We start from the raw sequence: 18,327 nt of genomic DNA on the forward strand, positions 1-18,327 counted from the left end.
GAGATTCCAATTACCTCTCCCAGCACTTCCGTCAAACAGCGAGCCTAGGCCTTTTAGAAGCCAAGGGTACCAGCAGGCTGTATGTCGAGGTACAGGCCATAAGCTCAACTCTCAGAAGTGTGTATGCATGGGAGGCAGATGTCTGCTACCCGCTCGTACATGGGATTTGGAACCTAGCAACACTCTGGTTGAGGAAAGCCGTTGGAAATCGCTGTATTCAACACAGATACACGGGAGTTCAGGCCCAGTGCTCACACATGCTTTTCCCGCAACCTCTCCCAGCCACTAACATTAGGATGTTAGCAGCTACTCCTACAGTCAGGCAGCATGCGGGAGGGTTCTGCCCTGTCCTCAGCTCTCTCAGGGAAGCATGTCTTGAAGCCAGCTAGCTGTCAACTAGCTGCATTCCTATGGCAGTTAGAAGGTAGCAGTATTCTGAGTTAGGAGGTTCCAAGATTACCAGTCGACTGCACCTGGGGATACCCTCCAGGTCTGCATTGTTACCCTGCGTCTCAGAAGCCTCTTGCAAACGTCTCTGCTGAAGACCTGCGAAACTCACTCTGTAGGCAGTGTGGAACTGTGAGGGACTGAGGCTGAGCTCAACTCTCAGGAGTAAGATGGTTTTGGACAAGGCGTTCAGCTACCCTCTCACGTATGGAACTTAGTATGTAGCACCAGTCTACCACAGGAATTACTAGGAAATCGCTGAACTGAGCTTGGAGGCACTAGTCTTGTGTGCCGGGTGATTCCAATTACCTCTCCCAGCACTTCCGTCAAACAGCGAGCCTAGGCCTTTAGAAGCCAAGGGTACCAGCAGGCTGGATGTGGAGGTACAGGCCATAAGCTCAACTCTCAGAAGTGTGTGTGCATGGGAGGCAGATGTCTGCTACCCACTCGGACATGGGAGTTGGAACCTAGCTACACTGTGATTGAAGAAGGCCATTGGAAATCGCTGTATTCAACTCAGATACACGGGAGTTCAGGCCCAGTGCTCACACATGCTTTTCCCGCAACCTCTCCCAGCCACTAACATAAGGATGTTAGCAGCTACTCCTACAGTCAGGCAGGATGCGGAAGGGTTCTGCCCTGTCCTCAGCTCTCACAGGGAAGCATGTCTTGAAGCCAGCTGTCAACTAGCTGCATTCCTATGGCAGTGAGAAGGTAGCAGTACTCTGAGTCAGGATGTTCCAAGATTACCACTCTACTGCACCTGGAGATACCCTCCAGGTCTGCATTGTTAACTTGTACTCAGAAGCCTCTGGCAATCGTCTCTGGTGAAGACGTGTGAAACTCACTCTGCAGGCAGTGTGGAACTGTGAGGGACTGAGGGTGGGCTCAACTCTCAGAAGTAAGATGCTTTTGGACAAGGCGTTCAGCTACCATCTCACATATGGAACTTAGTATGTAGCACCTGTCTACCACAAGAATTACTGGGATATCGTGAATTGAGCTTGGAGGCACTCGTCTTGTGTGCCGGGAGATTCCAATTACCTCTCCCAGCACTTCCGTCAAACAGCGAGGTTAGGCCTTTTAGAAGCCAAGGGTACCAGCAGGCTGGATGTGGAGGTACAGGCCATAAGCTACACTCTCAGAAGTGTGTATGCATGGGAGGCAGATGTCTGCTACCCGCTTGTTCATGGGATTTGGAACCTAGCTACACTCTGGTTGAGGGAGTCTTTGGAAATCGCTGTATTCAACTCAGATACACGGGAGTTCAGGCCCAGTGCTCACACATGCTTTTCCCGCAACCTCTCCCAGCCACTAACATTAGGTTGTTAGCATCTACTCCTACAGTCAGGCAGCATGCGGGAGGGTTCTGCCCTGTCCTCAGCTCTCACAGGGAAGCATGTCTTGAAGCCAGCTAGCTGTCAACTAGCTGCATTCCTATGGCACTGAGAAGGTAGCAGTATTCTGAGTCAGGAGGTTCCAAGATTACCAGTCGACTGCACCTGGGGATACCCTCCAGGTCTGCATTGTTACCCTGCGTCTCAGAAGCCTCTGGCAAACGTCTCTGCTGAAGACCTGCGAAACTCACTCTGCAGGCAGTGTGGAACTGTGAGGGACTGAGGGTGAGCTCAACTCTCAGAAGTAAGCTGGTTTTGGACAAGGCGTTCAGCTACCCTCTCACGTATGGAACTTAGTATGTAGCACCAGTCTACCACAGGAATTACTAGGAAATCGCTGAACTGAGCTTGGAGGCACTAGTATTTTGTGCCGGGTGATTCCAAATACCTCTCCCAGCACTTCCGTCAAACAGCGCCCCTAGGCCTTTTAGAAGCCAAGGGTACCAGCAGGCTGGATGTGGAGGTACAGGCCATAAGCTCAACTCTCAGAAGTGTGTATGCATGGAGGCAGATGTCTGCTATCCACCAGGACATGGGAGTTGGAACCTAGCTACACTGTGATTGAAGAAGGCCATTGGAAATCGCTGTATTCAACTCAGATACACGGGAGTTCAGGCCCAGTGCTCACACATGCTTTTCCCGCAACCTCTCCCAGCCACTAACTTTAGGATGTTAGCAGCTACTCCTACAGTCAGGCAGCATGCGGGAGGGTTCTGCCCTGTCCTCAGCTCTCACAGGGAAGCATGTCTTGAAGCCAGCTGTCAACTACCTGCATTCCTATGGCAGTGAGAAGGTAGCAGTACTCTGAGTCAGGAGGTTCCAAGATTACCACTCTACTGCACCTGGAGATACCCTCCAGGTCTGCATTGTTAACTTGTACTCAGAAGACTCTGGCAATCGTCTCTGGTGAAGACGTGTGAAACTCACTCTGCAGGCAGTGTGGAACTGTGAGGGACTGAGGGTGGGCTCAACTCTCAGAAGTAAGATGCTTTTGGACAAGGCGTTCAGCTACCATCTCACATATGGAAATTAGTATGTAGCACCTCTCTACCACAAGAATTACTGGGAAATCGTGAATTGAGCTTGGAGGCACTCGTCTTGTGTGCCGGGAGATTCCAATTACCTCTCCCAGCACTTCCGTCAAACAGCGAGCCTAGGCCTTTTAGAACCCAAGGGTACCAGCAGGCTGGATGTGGAGGTACAGGCCATAAGCTCAACTCTCAGAAGTGTGTATGCATGGGAGGCAGATGTCTGCTACCCGCTCGTATATGGGATTTGGAACCTAGCTACACTGTGATTGAAGAAGGCCATTGGAAATCGCTGTATTCAACTCAGATACACGGGAGTTCAGGCCCAGTGCTCACACATGCTTTTCCCGCAACCTCTCCCAGCCACTAACATTAGGATGTTAGCAGCTACTCCTAGAGTCAGGCAGCATGCGCGAGGGTTCTGCCCTGTCCTCAGCTCTCTCAGGGAAGCATGTCTTGAAGCCAGCTAGCTGTCAACTAGCTGCATTCCTATGGCAGTGAGAAGGTAGCAGTATTCTGAGTCAGGAGGTTCCAAGATTACCAGTCGACTGCACCTGGGGATACCCTCCAGGTCTGCATTGTTACCCTGCGTCTCAGAAGCCTCTGGCAAACGTCTCTGCTGAAGACCTGCGAAACTCACTCTGCAGGCAGTGTGGAACTGTGAGGGACTGAGGCTGAGCTCAACTCTCTGAAGTAAGATGGTTTTGGACAAGGCGTTCAGCTACCCTCTCACGTATGGAACATAGTATGTAGCACCAGTCTACCACAGGAATTACTAGGAAATCGCTGAACTGAGCTTGGAGGCACTAGACATGTGTGCCGGGTGATTCCAATTACCTCTCCCAGCACTTCCGTCAAACAGCGAGCCTAGGCCTTTTAGAAGACAAGGGTACCAGCAGGCTGGATGTGGAGGTACAGGCCATAAGCTCAACTCTCAGAAGTGTATATGCATGGGAGGCAGATGTCTGCTACCCACTCGGACATGGGAGTTGGAACCTAGCTACACTGTGATTGAAGAAGGCCATTGGAAATCGCTGTATTCAACTCAGATACACGGGAGTTCAGGCCCAGTGCTCACACATGCTTTTCCCGCAACCTCTCCCAGCCACTAACTTTAGGATGTTAGCAGCTACTCCTACAGTCAGGCAGGATGCGGGAGGGTTCTGCCCTGTCCTCAGCTCTCACAGGGAAGCATGTCTTGAAGCCAGCTGTCAACTAGCTGCATTCCTATGGCAGTGAGAAGGTAGCAGTACTCTGAGTCAGGAGGTTCCAAGATTACCACTCTACTGCACCTGGAGATACCCTCCAGGTCTGCATTGTTAACTTGTACTCAGAAGCCTCTGGCAATCATCTCTGGTGAAGACGTGTGAAACTCACTCTGCAGGCAGTGTGGAAGTCTGAGGGAGTGAGGGTGGGCTCAACTCTCAGAAGTAAGATGCTTTTGGACAAGGCGTTCAGCTACCTTCTCACATATGGAACTTAGTATGTAGCACCTGTCTACCACAAGAATTACTGGGAAATCGTGAATTGAGCTTGGAGGCACTCGTCTTGTGTGCCGGGAGATTCCAATTACCTCTGCCAGCACTTCCGTCAAACAGCGAGCCTTGGCCTTTTAGAAGCCAAGGGTACCAGCAGGCTGGATGTGGAGGTACAGGCCATAAGCTCAACTCTCAGAAGTGTGTATGCATGGGAGGCAGATGTCTGCTACCCGCTCGTACATGGGATTTGGAACCTAGCTACACTCTGGTTGAGGAAAGTCGTTGGAAATCGCTGTATTCAACTCAGATACACGGGAGTTCAGGCCCAGTGCTCACACATGCTTTTCCCGCAACCTCTCCCAGCCACTAACATTAGGTTGTTAGCAGCTACTCCTACAGTCAGGCAGCATGCGGGAGGGTTCTGCCCTGTCCTCAGCTCTCTCAGGGAAGCATGTCTTGAAGCCTGCTGTCAACTAGCTGCATTCCTATGGCAGTGAGAATGTAGCAGTATTCTGAGTCAGGAGGTTCCAAGATTACCAGTCGACTGCACCTGGGGATACCCTCCAGGTCTGCATTGTTACCCTGCGTCTCAGAAGCCTCTGGCAAACGTCTCTGCTGAAGACCTGCGAAACTCACTCTGCAGGCAGTGTGGAACTGTGAGGGACTGAGGCTGAGCTCAACTCTCAGAAGTAAGATGGTTTTGGACAAGGCGTTCAGCTACCCTCTCACGTATGGAACTTAGTCTGTAGCACCAGTCTACCACAGGAATTACTAGGAAATCGCTGAACTGAGCTTGGAGGCACTAGTCTTGTGTGCCGCGTGATTCCAAATACCTCTCCCAGCACTTCCGTCAAACAGCGAGCCTAGGCCTTTTAGAAGCCAAGGGTACCAGCAGGCTGGATGTGGAGGTACAGGCCATAAGCTCAACTCTCAAAAGTGTATATGCATGGGAGGCAGATGTCTGCTACCCACTCGGACATGGGAGTTGGAACCTAGCTACACTGTGATTGAAGAAGGCCATTGGAAATCGCTGTATTCAACTCAGATACACGGGAGTTCAGGCCCAGTGCTCACACATGCTTTTCCCGCAACCTCTCCCAGCCACTAACTTTAGGATGTTAGCAGCTACTCCTACAGTCATGCAGGATGCGGGAGGGTTCTGCCCTGTCCTCAGCTCTCACAGGGAAGCATGTCTTGAAGCCAGCTGTCAACTAGCTGCATTCCTATGGCAGTGAGAAGGTAGCAGTACTCTGAGTCAGGAGGTTCCAAGATTACCACTCTACTGCACCTGGAGATACCCTCCAGGTCTGCATTGTTAACTTGTACTCAGAAGCCTCTGGCAATCGTCTCTGGTGAAGACGTGTGAAACTCACTCTGCAGGCAGTGTGGAACTGTGAGGGACTGAGGGTGGGCTCAACTCTCAGAAGTAAGATGCTTTTGGACAAGGCGTTCAGCTACCATCTCACATATGGAACTTAGTATGTAGCACGTGTCTACCACAAGAATTACTGGGAAATCGTGAATTGAGCTTGGAGGCACTCGTCATGTGTGCCGGGAGATTCCAATTACCTCTCCCAGCACTTCCGTCAAACAGCGAGCCTAGGCCTTTTAGAACCCAAGGGTACCAGCAGGCTGGATGTGGAGGTACAGGCCATAAGCTCAACTCTCAGAAGTGTGTATGCATTGGAGGCAGATGTCTGCTACCCGCTCGTACATGGGATTGGGAACCTAGCTACACTCTGGTTGAGGAAAGCCGTTGGAAATCGCTGTATTCAACTCAGATACACGGGAGTTCAGGCCCAGTGATCACACATGCTTTTCCCGCAACCTCTCCCAGCCTCTAACATTAGGATGTTAGCAGCTACTCCTACAGTCAGGCAGCATGCGGGAGGGTTCTGCCCTGTCCTCAGCTCTCACAGGGAAGCATGTCTTGAAGCCAGCTAGCTGTCAACTAGCTGCATTCCTATGGCACTGAGAAGGTAGCAGTATTCTGAGTCAGGAGGTTCCAAGATTACCAGTCGACTGCACCTGGGGATACCCTCCAGGTCTGCATTGTTACCCTGCGTCTCAGAAGCCTCTGGCAAACGTCTCTGCTGAAGACCTGCGAAACTCACTCTGCAGGCAGTGTGGAACTGTGAGGGACTGAGGGTGAGCTCAACTCTCAGAAGTAAGCTGGTTTTGGACAAGGCGTTCAGCTATCCTCTCACGTATGGAACTTAGTATGTAGCACCAGTCTACCACAGGAATTACTAGGAAATCGCTGAACTGAGCTTGGAGGCACTAGTATTTTGTGCCGGGTGATTCCAAATACCTCTCCCAGCACTTCCGTCAAACAGCGCCCCTAGGCCTTTTAGAAGCCAAGGGTACCAGCAGGCTGGATGTGGAGGTACAGGCCATAAGCTCAACTCTCAGAAGTGTGTATGCATGGAGGCAGATGTCTGCTATCCACCAGGACATGGGAGTTGGAACCTAGCTACACTGTGATTGAAGAAGGCCATTGGAAATCGCTGTATTCAACTCAGATACACGGGAGTTCAGGCCCAGTGCTCACACATGCTTTTCCCGCAACCTCTCCCAGCCACTAACTTTAGGATGTTAGCAGCTACTCCTACAGTCAGGCAGCATGCGGGAGGGTTCTGCCCTGTCCTCAGCTCTCACAGGGAAGCATGTCTTGAAGCCAGCTGTCAACTACCTGCATTCCTATGGCAGTGAGAAGGTAGCAGTACTCTGAGTCAGGAGGTTCCAAGATTACCACTCTACTGCACCTGGAGATACCCTCCAGGTCTGCATTGTTAACTTGTACTCAGAAGCCTCTGGCAATCGTCTCTGGTGAAGACGTGTGAAACTCACTCTGCAGGCAGTGTGGAACTGTGAGGGACTGAGGGTGGGCTCAACTCTCAGAAGTAAGATGCTTTTGGACAAGGCGTTCAGCTACCATCTCACATATGGAACTTAGTATGTAGCACGTGTCTACCACAAGAATTACTGGGAAATCGTGAATTGAGCTTGGAGGCACTCGTCATGTGTGCCGGGAGATTCCAATTACCTCTCCCAGCACTTCCGTCAAACAGCGAGCCTAGGTCTTTTAGAACCCAAGGGTACCAGCAGGCTGGATGTGGAGGTACAGGCCATAAGCTCAACTCTCAGAAGTGTGTATGCATTGGAGGCAGATGTCTGCTACCCGCTCGTACATGGGATTTGGAACCTAGCTACACTCTGGTTGAGGAAAGCCGTTGGAAATCGCTGTATTCAACTCAGATACACGGGAGTTCAGGCCCAGTGATCACACATGCTTTTCCCGCAACCTCTCCCAGCCACTAACATTAGGATGTTAGCAGCTACTCCTACAGTCAGGCAGCATGCGGGAGGGTTCTGCCCTGTCCTCAGCTCTCTCAGGGAAGCATGTCTTGAAGCCAGCTAGCTGTCAACTAGCTGCATTCCTATGGCATTGAGAAGGTAGCAGTATTCTGAGTCAGGAGGTTCCAAGATTACCAGTCGACTGCACCTGGGGATACCCTCCAGGTCTGAATTGTTACCCTGCGTCTCAGAAGCCTCTGGCAAACGTCTCTGCTGAAGACCTGCGAAACTCACTCTGCAGGCAGTGTGGAACTGTGAGGGACTGAGGGTGAGCTCAACTCTCAGAAGTAAGATGGTTTTGGACAAGGCGTTCAGCTACCCTCTCACGTATGGAACTTAGTATGTAGCACCAGTCTACCACAGGAATTACTAGGAAATCGCTGAACTGAGCTTGGAGGCACTAGTCTTGTGTGCCGGGTGATTCCAATTACCTCTCCCAGCACTTCCGTCAAACAGCGAGCCTAGGCCTTTTAGAAGCCAAGGGTACCAGCAGGCTGGATGTGGAGGTACAGGCCATAAGCTCAACTCTCAGAAGTGTGTATGCATGGGAGGTAGATGTCTGCTACCCACTCGGACATGGGAGTTGGAACCTAGCTACACTGTGATTGAAGAAGGCCATTGGAAATCGCTGTATTCAACTCAGATACACGGGAGTTCAGGCCCAGTGCTCACACATGCTTTTCCCGGAACCTCTCCCAGCCACTAACTTTAGGATGTTAGCAGCTACTCCTACAGTCATGCAGGATGCGGGAGGCTTCTGCCCTGTCCTCAGCTCTCACAGGGAAGCATGTCTTGAAGCCAGCTGTCAACTAGCTGCATTCCTATGGCAGTGAGAAGGTAGCAGTACTCTGAGTCAGGATGTTCCAAGATTACCACTCTACTGCACCTGGAGATACCCTCCAGGTCTGCATTGTTAACTTGTACTCAGAAGCCTCTGGCAATCGTCTCTGGTGAAGACGTGTGAAACTCACTCTGCAGGCAGTGTGGAACTGTGAGGGACTGAGGGTGGGCTCAACTCTCAGAAGTAAGATGCTTTTGGACAAGGCGTTCAGCTACCATCTCACATATGGAACTTAGTATGTAGCACCTGTCTACCACAAGAATTACTGGGATATCGTGAATTGAGCTTGGAGGCACTCGTCTTGTGTGCCGGGAGATTCCAATTACCTCTCCCAGCACTTCCGTCAAACAGCGAGGTTAGGCCTTTTAGAAGCCAAGGGTACCAGCAGGCTGGATGTGGAGGTACAGGCCATAAGCTACACTCTCAGAAGTGTGTATGCATGGGAGGCAGATGTCTGCTACCCGCTTGTTCATGGGATTTGGAACCTAGCTACACTCTGGTTGAGGGAGTCTTTGGAAATCGCTGTATTCAACTCAGATACACGGGAGTTCAGGCCCAGTGCTCACACATGCTTTTCCCGCAACCTCTCCCAGCCACTAACATTAGGTTGTTAGCATCTACTCCTACAGTCAGGCAGCATGCGGGAGGGTTCTGCCCTGTCCTCAGCTCTCACAGGGAAGCATGTCTTGAAGCCAGCTAGCTGTCAACTAGCTGCATTCCTATGGCACTGAGAAGGTAGCAGTATTCTGAGTCAGGAGGTTCCAAGATTACCAGTCGACTGCACCTGGGGATACCCTCCAGGTCTGCATTGTTACCCTGCGTCTCAGAAGCCTCTGGCAAACGTCTCTGCTGAAGACCTGCGAAACTCACTCTGCAGGCAGTGTGGAACTGTGAGGGACTGAGAGTGAGCTCAACTCTCAGAAGTAAGCTGGTTTTGGACAAGGCGTTCAGCTACCCTCTCACGTATGGAACTTAGTATGTAGCACCAGTCTACCACAGGAATTACTAGGAAATCGCTGAACTGAGCTTGGAGGCACTAGTATTTTGTGCCGGGTGATTCCAAATACCTCTCCCAGCACTTCCGTCAAACAGCGAGCCTAGGCCTTTTAGAAGCCAAGGGTACCAGCAGGCTGGATGTGGAGGTACAGGCCATAAGCTCAACTCTCAGAAGTGTGTATGCATGGAGGCAGATGTCTGCTATCCACCAGGACATGGGATTTGGAACCTAGCTACACTGTGATTGAAGAAGGCCATTGGAAATCGCTGTATTCAACTCAGATACACGGGAGTTCAGGCCCAGTGCTCACACATGCTTTTCCCGCAACCTCTCCCAGCCACTAACTTTAGGATGTTAGCAGCTACTCCTACAGTCATGCAGGATGCGGGAGGGTTCTGCCCTGTCCTCAGCTCTCACAGGGAAGCATGTCTTGAAGCCAGCTGTCAACTAGCTGCATTCCTATGGCAGTGAGAAGGTAGCAGTACTCTGAGTCAGGAGGTTCCAAGATTACCACTCTACTGCACATGGAGATACCCTCCAGGTCTGCATTGTTACCCTGCGTCTAATAAGCCTCTGGCAAACGTCTCTGCTGAAGACCTGCGAAACTCACTCTGCAGGCAGTGTGGAACTGTGAGGGACTGAGGGTGGGCTCAACTCTCAGAAGTAAGATGCTTTTGGACAAGGCGTTCAGCTACCATCTCACATATGGAACTTAGTATGTAACACCTGTCTACCACAAGAATTACTGGGAAATCGTGAATTGAGCTTGGAGGCACTCGTCTTGTGTGCCGGGAGATTCCAATTACCTCTCCCAGCACTTCCGTCAAACAGCGAGCCTAGGCCTTTTAGAACCCAAGGGTACCAGCAGGCTGGATGTGGAGGTACAGGCCATAAGCTCAACTCTCAGAAGTGTGTATGCATGGGAGGCAGATGTCTGCTACCTGCTCGTACAAGGGATTTGGAACCTAGCTACACTGGTTGAGGAAAGCCGTTGGAAATCGCTTAATTCAACTCAGATACACGGGAGTTCAGGCCCAGTGCTCACACATGCTTTTTCCGCATCCTCTCCCAGCCACTAACATTAGGATGTTAGCAGCTACTCCTACAGTCAGGCAGCATGCGGGAGGGTTCTGCCCTGTCCTCAGCTCTCTCAGGGAAGCATGTCTTGAAGCCAGCTAGCTGTCAACTAGCTGCATTCCTATGGCAGTGAGAAGGTAGCAGTATTCTGAGTCAGGAGGTTCCAAGACTACCAGTTCACTGCACCTGGGGATACCCTCCAGGTCTGCATTGTTACCCGGCGTCTCAGAAGCCTCTGGCAAACGTCTCTGCTGAAGACCTGCGAAACTCACTCTGCAGGCAGTGTGGAACTGTGAGGGACTGAGGCTGAGCTCAACTCTCAGAAGTAAGATGGTTTTGGACAAGGCGTTCAGCTACCCTCTCACGTATGGAACTTAGTATGTAGCACCAGTCTACCACAGTAATTACTAGGAAATCGCTGAACTGAGCTTGGAGGCACTAGTCTTGTGTGCCGGGTGATTCCAATTACCTCTCCCAGCACTTCCGTCAAACAGCGAGCCTAGGCCTTTTAGAAGCCAAGGGAACCAGCAGGCTGGATGTGGAGGTACAGGCCATAAGCTCAACTCTCAGAAGTGTATATGCATGGGAGGCAGATGTCTGCTACCCACTCGGACATGGGAGTTGGAACCTAGCTACACTGTGATTGAAGAAGGCCATTGGAAATCGCTGTATTCAACTCAGATACACGGGAGTTCAGGCCCAGTGCTCACACATGCTTTTCCCGCAACCTCTCCCAGCCACTAACTTTAGGATGTTAGCAGCTACTCCTACAGTCATGCAGGATGATGGAGGCTTCTGCCCTGTCCTCAGCTCTCACAGGGAAGCATGTCTTGAAGCCAGCTGTCAACTAGCTGCATTCCTATGGCACTGAGAAGGTAGCAGTACTCTGAGTCAGGAGGTTCCAAGATTACCACTCTACTGCACCTGGAGATACCCTCCAGGTCTGCATTGTTACCCTGCGTCTAATAAGCCTCTGGCAAACGTCTCTGCTGAAGACCTGCGAAACTCACTCTGCAGGCAGTGTGGAACTGTGAGGGACTGAGGGTGGGCTCAACTCTCAGAAGTAAGATGCTTTTGGACAAGGCGTTCAGCTACCATCTCACATATGGAACTTAGTATGTAGCACCTGTCTACCACAAGAATTACTGGGAAATCGTGAATTGAGCTTGGAGGCACTCGTCTTGTGTGCCGGGAGATTCCAATTACCTCTCCCAGCACTTCCGTCAAACAGCGAGCCTAGGCCTTTTAGAACCCAAGGGTACCAGCAGGCTGGATGTGGAGGTACAGGCCATAAGCTCAACTCTCAGAAGTGTGTATGCATGGGAGGCAGATGTCTGCTTCCCGCTCGTACATGGGATTTGGAACCTAGCTACACTCTGGTTGAGGAAAGCCGTTGGAAATCGCTGTATTCAACTCAGATACACGGGAGTTCAGGCCCAGTGCTCACACATGCTTTTTCCGCAACCTCTCCCAGCCACTAACATTAGGATGTTAGCAGCTACTCCTACAGTCAGGCAGCATGCGGGAGGGTTCTGCCCTGTCCTCAGCTCTCTCAGGGAAGCATGTCTTGAAGCCAGCTAGCTGTCAACTAGCTGCATTCCTATGGCAGTGAGAAGGTAGCAGTATTCTGATTCAGGAGATTCCAAGACTACCAGTCGACTGCACCTGGGGATACCCTCCAGGTCTGCATTGTTACCCTGCGTCTCAGAAGCCTCGGGCAAACGTCTCTGCTGAAGACCTGCGAAACTCACTCTGCAGGCAGTGTGGAACTGTGAGGGACTGAGGGTGAGCTCAACTCTCAGAAGTAAGATGGTTTTGGACAAGGCGTTCAGCTACCCTCTCACGTATGGAACTTAGTATTTAGCACCAGTCTACCACAGGAATTACTAGGAAATCGCTGAACTGAGCTTGGAGGCACTAGTCTTGTGTGCCGGGTGATTCCAATTACCTCTCCCAGCACTTCCGTCAAACAGCGAGCCTAGGCCTTTTAGAAGCCAAGGGTACCAGCAGGCTGGATGTGGAGGTACAGGCCATAAGCTCAACTCTCAGAAGTGTATATGCATGGGAGGCAGATGTCTGCTACCCACTCGGACATGGGAGTTGGAACCTAGCTACACTGTGATTGAAGAAGGCCATTGGAAATCGCTGTATTCAACTCAGATACACGGGAGTTCAGGCCCAGTGCTCACACATGCTTTTCCCGCAACCTCTCCCAGCCACTAACTTTAGGATGTTAGCAGCTACTCCTACAGTCATGCAGGATGCGGGAGGCTTCTGCCCTGTCCTCAGCTCTCACAGGGAAGCATGTCTTGAAGCCAGCTGTCAACTAGCTGCATTCCTATGGCAGTGAGAAGGTAGCAATACTCTGGGTCAGGAGGTTCCAAGATTACCACTCTACTGCACCTGGAGATACCCTCCAGGTCTGCATTGTTAACTTGTACTCAGAAGCCTCTGGCAATCGTCTCTGGTGAAGACGTGTGAAACTCACTCTGCAGGCAGTGTGGAACTGTGAGGGACTGAGGGTGGGCTCAACTCTCAGAAGTAAGATGCTTTTGGACATGGCGTTCAGCTACCATCTCACATATGGAAATTAGTATGTAGCACCTGTCTACCACAAGAATTACTGGGAAATCGTGAATTGAGCTTGGAGGCACTCGTCTTGTGTGCCGGGAGATTCCAATTACCTCTCCCAGCACTTCCGTCAAACAGCGAGCCTAGGCCTTTTAGAAGCCAAGGGTACCAGCAGGCTGGATGTGGAGGTACAGGCCATAAGCTCAACTCTCAGAAGTGTGTATGCATGGGAGGCAGATGTCTGCTACCTGCTCGTACATGGGATTTGCAACCTAGCTACACTGTGATTGAAGAAGGCCATTGGAAATCGCTGTATTCACTCAGATACACGGGAGTTCAGGCCCAGTGCTCACACATGCTTTTTCCGCAACCTCTCCCAGCCACTAACATTAGGATGTTAGCAGCTACTCCTACAGTCAGGCAGCATGCGGGAGGGTTCTGCCCTGTCCTCAGCTCTCTCAGGGAAGCATGTCTTGAAGCCAGCTAGCTGTCAACTAGCTGCATTCCTATGGCAGTGAGAAGGTAGCAGTATTCTGAGTCAGGAGGTTCCAAGATTACCACTCTACTGCACCTGGAGATACCCTCCAGGTCTGCATTGTTACCCTGCGTCTCAGAAGCCTCTGGCAAACGTCTCTGCTGAAGACCTGCGAAACTCACTCTGCAGGCAGTGTGGAACTGTGAGGGACTGAGGGTGAGCTCAACTCTCAGAAGTAAGATGGTTTTGGACAAGGCGTTCAGCTACCCTCTCACGTATGAAACTTAGTCTGTAGCACCAGTCTACCACAGGAATTACTAGGAAATCGCTGAACTGAGCTTGGAGGCACTAATCTTGTGTGCCGCGTGATTCCAAATACCTCTCCCAGCACTTCCGTCAAACAGCGAGCCTAGGCATTTTAGAAGCCAAGGGTACCAGCAGGCTGGATGTGGAGGTACAGGCCATAAGCTCAACTCTCAGAAGTGTATATGCATGGGAGGCAGATGTCTGCTACCCACTCGGACATGGGAGTTGGAACCTAGCTACACTGTGATTGAAGAAGGCCATTGGAAATCGCTGTATTCAACTCAGATACACGGGAGTTCAGGCCCAGTGCTCACACATGCTTTTCCCAAAACCTCTCCCAGCCACTAACTTTAGGATGTTAGCAGCTACTCCTACAGTCATGCAGGATGCGGGAGGGTTCTACCCTGTCCTCAGCTCTCACAGGGAAGCATGTCTTGAAGCCAGCTGTCAACTAGCTGCATTCCTAGGGCACTGAGAAGGTAGCAGTACTCTGAGTCAGGAGGTTCCAAGATTACCACTCTACTGCACCTGGAGATACCCTCCAGGTCTGCATTGTTAACTTGTACTCAGAAGCCTCTGGCAATCATCTCTGGTGAAGACGTGTGAAACTCACTCTGCAGGCAGTGTGGAACTGTGAGGGACTGAGGGTGGGCTCAACTCTCAGAAGTAAGATGCTTTTGGACAAGGCGTTCAGCTACCATCTCACATATGGAACTTAGTATGTAGCACCTGTCTACCACAAGAATTACTGGGAAATCGTGAATTGAGCTTGGAGGCACTCGTCTTGTGTCGGGAGATTCCAATTACCTCTCCCAGCACTTCCGTCAAACAGCGAGCCTAGGACTTTTAGAAGCCAAGGGTACCAGCAGGCTGGATGTGGAGGTACAGGCCATAAGCTCAACTCTCAGAAGTGTGTATGCATGGGAGGCAGATGTCTGCTACCCGCTCGTAAATGGGATTTGGAACCTAGCTACACTCTGGTTGAGGAAAGCCGTTGGAAATCGCTGTATTCAACTCAGATACACGGGAGTTCAGGCCCAGTGCTCACACATGATTTTCCGCAACCTCTCCCAGCCACTAACATTAGGATGTTAGCAGCTACTCCTACAGTCAGGCAGCATGCGGGAGGGTTCTGCCCTGTCCTCAGCTCTCTCAGGGAAGCATGTCTTGAAGCCAGCTAGCTGTCAACTAGCTGCATTCCTATGGCAGTGAGAAGGTAGCAGTATTCTGAGTCAGGAGGTTCCAAGATTACCAGTCGACTGCACCTGGGGATACCCTCCAGGTCTGCATTGTTACCCTGCGTCTCAGACGCCTCTTGCAAACGTCTCTGCTGAAGACCTGCGAAACTCACTCTGCAGGCAGTGTGGAACTGTGAGGGACTGAGGCTGAGCTCAACTCTCAGAAGTAAGATTATTTTGGACAAGGCGTTCAGCTACCCTCTCACGTATGGAACTTAGTATGTACCACCAGTCTACCACAGGAATTACTAGGAAATCGCTGAACTGAGCTTGGAGGCACTAGTCTTGTGTGCCGGGTGATTCCAATTACCTCTCCCAGCACTTCCGTCAAACAGCGAGCCTAGGCCTTTTAGAAGCCAAGGGTACCAGCAGGCTGGATGTGGAGGTACAGGCCATAAGCTCAACTCTCAGAAGTGTATATGCATGGGAGGCAAATGTCTGCTACCCACTCGGACATGGGAGTTGGAACCTAGCTACACTGTGATTGAAGAAGGTCATTGGAAATCGCTGTATTCAACTCAGATACACGGGAGTTCAGGCCCAGTGCTCACACATGCTTTTCCCGCAACCTCTCCCAGCCACTAACTTTAGGATGTTAGCAGCTACTCCTACAGTCATGCAGGATGCGGGAGGGTTCTGCCCTGTCCTCAGCTCTCACAGGGAAGCATGTCTTGAAGCCAGCTGTCAACTAGCTGCATTCCTATGGCAGTGAGAAGATAGCAGTACTCTGAGTCAGGAGGTTCCAAGATTACCACTCTACTGCACCTGGAGATACCCTCCAGGTCTGCATTGTTAACTTGTACTCAGAAGCCTCTGGCAATCGTCTCTGGTGAAGACGTGTGAAACTCACTCTGCAGGCAGTGTGGAAGTGTGAGGGACTGAGGGTGGGCTCAACTCTCAGAAGTAAGATGCTTTTGGACAAGGCGTTCAGCTACCATCTCACATATGGAACTTAGTATGTAGCACCTGTCTACCACAAGAATTACTGGGAAATCGTGAATTGAGCTTGGAGGCACTCGTCTTGTGTGCCGGGAGATTCCAATTACCTCTCCCAGCACTTCCGTCAAACAGCGAGCCTAGGCCTTTTAGAAGCCAAGGGTACCAGCAGGCTGGATGTGGAGGTACAGGCCATAAGCTCAACTCTCAGAAGTGTGTATGCATGGGAGGCAGATGTCTGCTACCCGCTCGTACATGGGATTTGGAACCTAGCTACACTGTGATTGAAGAAGGCCATTGGAAATCGCTGTATTCAACTCAGATACACGGGAGTTCAGGCCCAGTGCTCACACATGCTTTTCCCGCAACCTCTCCCAGCCACTAACATTAGGATGTTAGCAGCTACTCCTACAGTCAGGCAGCATGCGGGAGGGTTCTGCCCTGTCCTCAGCTCTCTCAGGGAAGCATGTCTTGAAGGCAGCTAGCTGTCAACTAGCTGCATTCCTATGGCAGTGAGAAGGTAGCAGTATTCTGAGTCAGGAGGTTCCAAGATTACGAGTCAACTGCACCTGGGGATACCCTCCAGGTCTGCATTGTTACCCTGCGTCTCAGAAGCCTCTGGCAAACGTCTCTGCTGAAGACCTGCGAAACTCACTCTGCAGGCAGTGTGGAACTGTGAGGGACTGAGGCTGAGCTCAACTCTCAGAAGTAAGATGGTTTTGCACAAGGCGTTCAGCTACCCTCTCACGTATGGAACTTAGTATGTAGCACCAGTCTACCTCAGGAATTACTAGGAAATTGCTGAACTGAGCTTGGAGGCACTACTCTTGTGTGCCGCGTGATTCCAAATACCTCTCCCAGCACTTCCGTCAAACAGCGAGCCTAGGCCTTTTAGAAGCCAAGGGTACCAGCAGGCTGGATGTGGAGGTACAGGCCATAAGCTCAACTCTCAAAAGTGTATATGCATGGGAGGCAGATGTCTGCTACCCACTCGGACTTGGGAGTTGGAACCTAGCTACACTGTGATTGAAGAAGGCCATTGGAAATCGCTGTATTCAACTCAGATACACGGGAGTTCAGGCCCAGTGCTCACACATGCTTTTCCCGCAACCTCTCCCAGCCACTAACTTTAGGATGTTAGCAGCTACTCCTACAGTCATGCAGGATGCGGGAGGGTTCTGCCCTGTCCTCAGCTCTCACAGGGAAGCATGTCTTGAAGCCAGCTGTCAACTAGCTGCATTCCTATGGCAGTGAGAAGGTAGCAGTACTCTGAGTCAGGAGGTTCCAAGATTACCACTCTACTGCACCTGGAGATACCCTCCAGGTCTGCATTGTTAACTTGTACTCAGAAGCCTCTGGCAATCGTCTCTGGTGAAGACGTGTGAAACTCAATCTGCAGGCAGTGTGGAAGTGTGAGGGACTGAGGGTGGGCTCAACTCTCAGAAGTAAGATGCTTTTGGACAAGGCGTTCAGCTACCATCTCACATATGGAACTTAGTATGTAGCACCTGTCTACCACAAGAATTACTGGGAAATCGTGAATTGAGCTTGGAGGCACTAGTCTTGTGTGCCGGGAGATTCCAATTACCTCTCCCAGCACTTCCGTCAAACAGCGAGCCTAGGCCTTTTAGAAGCCAAGGGTACCAGCAGGCTGGATGTGGAGGTACAGGCCATAAGCTCAACTCTCAGAAGTGTGTATGCATGGGAGGCAGATGTCTGCTACCCGCTCGTACATGGGATTTGGAACCTAGCTACACTGTGATTGAAGAAGGCCATTGGAAATCGCTGTATTCAACTCAGATACACGGGAGTTCAGGCCCAGTGCTCACACATGCTTTTCCCGCAACCTCTCCCAGCCACTAACATTAGGATGTTAGCAGCTACTCCTACAGTCAGGCAGCATGCGGGAGGGTTCTGCCCTGTCCTCAGCTCTCTCAGGGAAGCATGTCTTGAAGCCAGCTAGCTGTCAACTAGCTGCATTCCTATGGCAGTGAGAAGGTAGCAGTATTCTGAGTCAGGAGGTTCCAAGATTACGAGTCAACTGCACCTGGGGATACCCTCCAGGTCTGCATTGTTACCCTGCGTCTCAGAAGCCTCTGGCAAACGTCTCTGCTGAAGACCTGCGAAACTCACTCTGCAGGCAGTGTGGAACTGTGAGGGACTGAGGCTGAGCTCAACT

Source organism: Canis lupus, chromosome 25 (assembly GCF_048164855.1).
Source record: "Canis lupus baileyi chromosome 25, mCanLup2.hap1, whole genome shotgun sequence".
In the NCBI taxonomy this organism is placed as follows: Eukaryota; Metazoa; Chordata; class Mammalia; order Carnivora; family Canidae; genus Canis; species Canis lupus.